Below are 7,411 nucleotides of genomic sequence, written 5' to 3' on the forward strand. Positions count from 1 at the left end.
TTTTTTTTTTTTTTTTTAATAAACTGCCAACACAGGAAAAAAGTTATATAAAAGCTTTGATGACTTGGTGCTACAATTTGATACATTTTATTATAAAGAGCATGCTGGAGACTGGGGCAAATGGGTGGCAGGTCTAATAAAATCAAATTTTCAGACATTTATCTTCTTACTTCATATTTGCATTTTCGACTGCTTATATGATATGGTCACTCACACACGGGCTTATTTCTCTTAGGACATAGAGATTCACATTCTGTGTTTATACTGGAGACCTGTTCACTATTTATGTTTATGGTGTTTACTGTGTTGTAACATTTAAATCATTATTTTTGTTGTTACTTTAATATTCAACAAACCTTTTTTTCTTAGTAAACTTTATTTTTCCAACATAAAAGTAATATAAAACTTGGAAAATACAGCAAAATAAAAAGAGGAAAAAATCAACGTAATTTTACTGCCCCCAAAATCCCATTGACATTTTTGTCTTCTGATAGAGATTTTGTTCATTTTTTTTATTTGTTTGCTTTGTTGATAGCTTGAGAGACCTCCAAATTTCCATGTACCTGAGTCATAAAAATTTCTAACCCTGGTGGGTTCTTCACCCTAGAGTCCCAAGAGTGCCATAAGATACATCCTGGCCGGGCAGTGGCCAGAAGGACTGGTCTGGAAAGGGTGACAGAGGCCCTGAAGTCTCAGGGAAAAGCACTCAGCATGAGCCAGTATTCTGCACAAGGGTCGACCTAGTCCAGAAGGAACTTTTCCTGGGCTCGGTTCCCACCCTCATGGTCACATCACCGTGACACAGCAGGAAGAGGCCTCCCCAGAGCCCAGGTCTCTCACAGTTAAATGTTGTCAGAGGCTGCTGCATGGGCCGGTAGTCCATCTCATTGGGTTAGCAGCAGCATTCCAACCCACAGGATTTGTTCACAGGCTGGAATGCTGGCCTCAGGGCTGGTCAGTTGCACTTCCTCCACTTGGTCCTGATGCTTGCGGTGATACCTTGTGGTGGTGCCATAAATCAGCTCTGCTCTGCGCTTTCCCAGAGATATTTCCAAATGAATTGCCTTCCAAGCAGGCAGCATGAGATACTTCCTTTCAGATGTCATGAACTAGATGAAATTTTGTTCTTAGTAGAGGGGGGTGAATAGCAACGCCAGACTATGATGTTGGAGTCCATTCAGTTTGCCTCACTTGACCCACGTGTCAGTTATGAGCTAATCAGTTATGAGCTAAACCACAGGCTGTCTGCTCAGCGTTAGTGGTTATTTTTCCTCAGCTAGAGGGAAGAACAAAGGAATGGGGCCCAGATGCACCAGAATGGGGACCTGTTGGCAGAACTGAAAAAGCTGGGGATCCGCTCCGCCCTTTTAGATGAAAAGAAAGAGCAAGACTCAAAGTGAGGGAGCCCAGGTCCTCCCTGAACAGAGGGAGCCGTTCGTGTCAGAGACTCACTGCCAGAAACTGTCACGGCAGCTGCCGGTTTGCACACTCAGTGCTTGATGTTGGGCAAATCACCTCATTTCTTGGGGTCTTCGACTTCCTGAAAAGTTTATTTATTTATTTTTATTTTTTTATTTTTTTTTGAGACAGAGTCTTGCTCTGTTACCCAGGCTGGAGTGCAGTGGCATGATTTCGGCTCACTGCAACATCTGCTTCCTGGGTTCAAGTGATTCTCTTGCCTCAGCCTCCCGAGTAGATGGGATTGCAGGCATGTGCCACCATGCCTGGCTAATTTTTGCATTTTTAGTAGAGATGGGGTTTTACCATGTTGGTCAGGCTGGTCTCAAACTCCTAACCTCAAGCAATCCACCCACCTCGGCCTCCCAAAGCGCTGGAATTACAGGCGTGAGCCGCTGCGCCCAGCCGAAAGTTTATTCTCTTAACTGGAGCTCAAGAGTTCAAGACCAGCCTGGGCACTATGGCTAAACCTGGTCTCCACAAAAAAATACCAAAGGTAGCCAGGTGTGGTGGTGAATGCTTGTAGTTCCAGAAAATCAGGAGGCTGAGGTGGGAGGATTACAGTGAGCCAAGATCGCGCCACTGCACTCCAGCCTGGGTTTGGGTGACACAGCAAGATCCTGTCTCAAAAAAAAAAAAAAAAAAAAAAAAAAACATAAGGATTGTTAAGAATGTAATTTGATAAAAAAGAATGTAATGTGATTGTTGTAAAAAATCACAATTAGCCTTACATCTCAAATATGTGGAAGGTATGTAAAGAAATATTATTGTTTTTTCCTCTGTCACTGGCTAGGTTTCTGGGAATGATCAGTGGCCCTGGATCACCCAGAGTCCATGCACCACACTTTGAGAAACAGTGCCTAAGGGAAAAGTATATGCCTTGCTTTAAACACATTTATTAATATATTAAGTTTGATTCTATTTAAATTGGTTGAACTTTATTATACTTGATCATCAAGTTTCTAGCTAGGGTAAAAAATTATGACAAAATAAATGCTTTTTACTGATAGTTTGGCATCTTCCTTAATAATAGACCTGTAGCTGGGGTGACGATGTCCATCTAGGTGCTTATGTACATTTTCCAGTACCCTTTGTGGTCTGGTGTAGCTCTGTGACCAATGAAATGTAAGTAGGAGTGATGTGTGCTTTTTCTAGGCCCAGCCCTTTAAACTTTGCACATGTGCTCCCTTTTACTTTTTTTCCACTAACAGAAGAAATATGGATGTGCCCATAACACACATTACTCAGCTTTGTTTATATAGCCTGAAACTGGCAGATAAGGCTGTTGCCTTAGAGAAGGGTAGAGAAACATGAAGGAATCAACCCAAGTCCAGGAGTGACTGAATGAGCTGAGTAGGCTACCTATGTGCCCTGGACTGTCAAGTGGAGAGAAACTTGACAAGTGGTGAGTTCTTTGACACCCTATACTGTTAGGTTTTTATATTATAGTGGCTTAGCCCTTTAAGCCTGATAAAGCCAGGGAAACTTGGAGGTCTGAAAGCTCTGACTGGTAGCTTGTGGGGAAGAGTGGACCTTGGTGGCACAGGACAGGTGGGAAGGAAAAGGGAGTCAGGACTTGGCGCAAGACTACCAACCATGGTAGGTGGGTATGGCAAGTGAGTGTCCAGTTGATTTCTAAGGATGATTTTGGTGGTACTGCCAGGCAGGGAGATAAGAAATAAGGAATAAGCTTGGTTGTGAGTCATACAGAAATGTAGTTTTCCTATGAGAAAGAATAACTGAGTCACGGGAACTGGTACCACTTAGTCATCCAGTTTAGGATGAGAGGGAAATCAAATCAAGGGAGCCACATCAGGTATAGGTCATCTCTGGGTGACCTCATACAGAATCCAGGAAAGTGACAGTTCTAAGCTCCCTGAAGGGTCCCTGGGGCTCTTGCTACTTTTCCTACTTTAGTCATGATTAGTATAAAAACTGTGGTGGAACTGTGGTGGCTTCATTAGTGGCTTCAGCTGTAAAGACTTGAAGCTGGCACAAATCAGAGATAAATCTCATTTACCTCACTTATTTACCTTTCATCTACATATGATTTAGTGCCTCAGCCACTGCTAGGGTACCTTTCTGTAAACTGGAAAAGTGCTCCTTTTGGGTTGGGGCATGGCCTAGCAAGCACGCATGTATCAAATTAGGAAAAGAACGCATTACTTGGTGAGTACAGTGCAGTATGGATTTCAGCCCCCATTCACCTCCATGACTGGTATCCTTTGTGCAGTGAACAACATGCACAACTGTACATGGTGGACTTGCAGACTACCAGAGGCACAGTGAGCATGAAGAGTGAGATTGGAGAGTAAAGAAACAATTCAAATGTGACCTGCTGGCCAGAGGTACTTACAGGAAAGGCAAAAGAGAAGCAAAAGGTGAAGGGTGATTTAAGAACAGTTTTAAACTTAATATCTAAAGGGCCATCCCCAAATAGACAATATACTTTCTTGTGTCTATACCTTTGCTCATGCTGTTCCTCATCTGAAGTATCCTCTCTGGTTATATGGTTCCTACACATACTCCAAAGCTTACTTCTAGACTTAACTTTCCAAAAAGCCTTCCTTGAACTCTGTAGCTTACAAAGATCCCTCCCTCCCTCTTTACACTAAACTCTGACCATACTGTGCTTAAGTTTCTGCCTCACATCACGCTTAGTGATTAACCTGGCCTGCTTTCCTTTTGGTTGATTACTTCCTTTCTGAAACCATCTCTTGTGCCCCTCTATAGCTATGAAAGTTTATTGAGCTTATGTATTTATACATCAGTCTCTCCTTAGTGGATTCTAAGCTCTGTCAAGGCAGGGACTGTGGGTTTTTAAAAAATTTCTATCCCCACCCAGCACAGGGCTCAACAAGTGTTTGTTGAATAAACAAATGGGTAATCCGTGCTCAAAAAGATGTCTATTTGTTTGAGTGACCAAGAGCCTGGAAAATTTCTTCTCCAGTCCTAAGCTATTTTTTATTCAGGGAACCTCTGCTAAGCTCCCCACAGCAGGGTATGGGGACCACTTGTGGCCAATTAACTCAAAATCTTTCCCCTGTTCAGACACTATTTTAACAAATCCTCGCAGTAGAAAGAGCATTGTGCTCATTGGGTGGTTCTAGTTCAGTTCTGATACTAACTAGCCATGTGACTTTGAGCAAGTTGAATCACCTGCCTGGCCAGCCTTAGTTTCCTATACTGTAAAATGAAAAAGTAGCTTTAATAGCCTACAATGTTGTAAAGCAACATGATAAGCAATGTGATAATTGAGCTGAACTGTGAAAATATATCCATATCCATGGCAATACCTAACTCCTAGCTCAGCTTGAAGCAATTTTTCTTCCATAGTGAAACATTCATAAGATGTTTTACGTGTCCCATGACCAATAAACAGCTGTAGGAAACTTGGGGAAAATATAACTCTCCCTCTTGGCCTGTATAATTTTACTGTTGTTGTTGTTGTTGTTGTTAATGGGCAGCCACCACTTCATCTCTCTCCTGCATGGGGTTTATGTGTTCATTCTATTTAGGGTTGCCAGGTTCATCAAATAAAAGTCCAATATGATTCCTTCATATTTGTTCAGCACTTCACAGGTTATGAAGAAGCAGGTTAATGTATTAGAATGCAGAATGGCAGAAATAGCCTTGCTATCTAAAGTGTGTCCCCCAACTGATAGCATTAGCATTACCTTGGGGAGCTTGTTAGAAATTCAAACTCTGAATCCCACCCCAAAACTACTGAGTCAGAATCTGCATTTTAACAAGACCCCCAGGTGATCATGTGCACACTAAAATTTGAGAAGCCCTGAGCTGGTTGCTACCTGCCTCCTCCATTTGCTCAACAGCTGCCCATAAGATCTGGAATAGGAAAAAGGGAGTAGAGTTGCCCAAAATATGAACTCTTCCATTGGCTTCTATATCATAGGGACTATCACACATTCAATGGTCTTACAGGGCAGTGCGTAATAAATAGCAGATAATGTTACATTTTCTGTCAGGGCCATGCGCTAAAATAAAGTCAGAAACCACATCCAAAAAGAAACCACATCTGTAGTATGATGAAGGCAGTATGTCTAGGCAAGGCTGGACCTGAGTCAAGCTGTCGTCTCTGCCTGGTTGGGATATCTATGCCTGTGAATATTCTTGAACTCTCCCTTTTGGCTACAATTCTTCACTACAAGGTTCCCTCTTTTTTTCTTTCAGATACTGAGTGTCCTCCTCAACCAAAGTGAACATTTAGAAAGGCATGTACTCTACTGTAATGTTAAGCACAGTAGGTGTTTCTCCTCACTTGGGCTCTATATTCTCAGTTCTTTGCAAACATCCTCTAACAGGAATTTCATTCCCCAAGTAGCTATAGGGTATTTTGGAAGGGTCTGGGTCACATACTCCACCTAAGAATAAGGCCAGCTCTGCTTCTAGGTTCTCAGCCTCAGCCCTACCCATATTCCCAAATCTCTCCACTCACTCAGCCTGTCATACAGTTGTCCTTCCTGCCTTCACAAGTCTCTGTCTCTTTCCACTTCTCTCCTCCCAATTCGTGTCAGCCTAGACTGAGGATGGCTAGACCTTAGAGGTCGGCCGGAAATACAGAGACACAGAGGCGATCTGCAGATGTCAAGGAAACCAGAATAGTAAGAAATCCAGAGAAGTAGGCATAGTGTGATACCAGTTGGTCTGATAAGAGGGGACTAGGAACTAGGATTCAGAGGCAAGAAAGACTTTAGTTTTCATGAGAATTAGGGAGTCAGTCTCAGCTCTGGGAACCTGGAATGCTGACCAGGGATCTAGGGGAAAGGGAGAGTCGTGACTGGGCATGAGTAATTGGCAAGAAACCAGGGACTGGACAGAGGTTCTGAGGTCAGAAAAGGGCCAGAAGCTGGGATAGATTTGGACCTGTGGCTGGGGTTGGTGGCTCCAGGAGTGAAGGCTAGAGTCCTGTGCTGAAGTTCTACCATTTGTTTTATTCATTTGAGATATAGATTTGGCTTTATAGAGTGGAGGTTAAGAATGTTGGCTCTGGAGTTAGATGGCTGGGGTTCAATTCTGGCTTCATCTCTTACCAGAGGTTTGACTTTGGTAAGGCCCTTAATCTCCCTGTGCCTCATCTGAGGGATGCTGTGAGGCTCCAATGAGACAATGTATGCTAAATGCTTAGCAAAGCACTGGCACACAGGACATCCTAGATAAATGCTATGCATGATGATGGTTACCCTCGAACTCCATGCTTCCCTTCCTCTACTCCTCAAACTCTCTTCTGGTCACTGGGACATGTTCCCTTGCTTAAAACAGCTTTTTTCCCCTTAACTCCTTTTCATTGTTTAGGCCTCAGTTCAGACATCAGTTTCCATGGGGGTCCTTTCCCAGATGCTCTTGGAATGGGTAAGGGGTTCCTCCTTGTGTTCCTATAGTACTTACACTTTTTTTTTTTTTTTTTTTTTTTTTTTTTTTTTTTTAAGACAGAGTCTCACTCTGCTGCCCAGGCTAGAGTACAGAGGTGCGATCTCAGCTCACTGCAACCTCCGCCCCCCGGATTCAAGGTATTCTCCTGCCTCAGCCTCCTGAGTAGCTGGGATCATAGACGTGCGCCACCATGCCCGGCTAATTTTTGTATTTTTAGTAGAGACTGAGTTTCACCATGTTGGCAATAGTGGTCTCAAACTCCTTACCTCAGGTGATCCACCTGCCTTGGCCTTCTAAATTGCTGGGATTACAGGCATGAGCCACTGCGCCCAGCCAGCACTTACACTTATACATCAAGTATTGTAATTGCTCATTTCCTTGTCTGTGTCTCCCATTAGTCCCTCAGCTCTACAAGTTTGGGGATTATATCAGTTTTTTCCACTGCTCCCTCAGTTCTGCTGACACACAATAGAAATTCATTAAATGTTTGTTGATTAAATGAATAAAATGGTGAGAGACTTCAAGCTTAGGTGCCTTGGGGGAGCCATAACCAGACAGGATT

The sequence above is a fragment of the Rhinopithecus bieti genome, unplaced genomic scaffold, assembly GCF_001698545.2.
Source record: "Rhinopithecus bieti isolate Rb0 unplaced genomic scaffold, ASM169854v2 scaffold_12686, whole genome shotgun sequence".
Taxonomy (NCBI): Eukaryota; Metazoa; Chordata; class Mammalia; order Primates; family Cercopithecidae; genus Rhinopithecus; species Rhinopithecus bieti.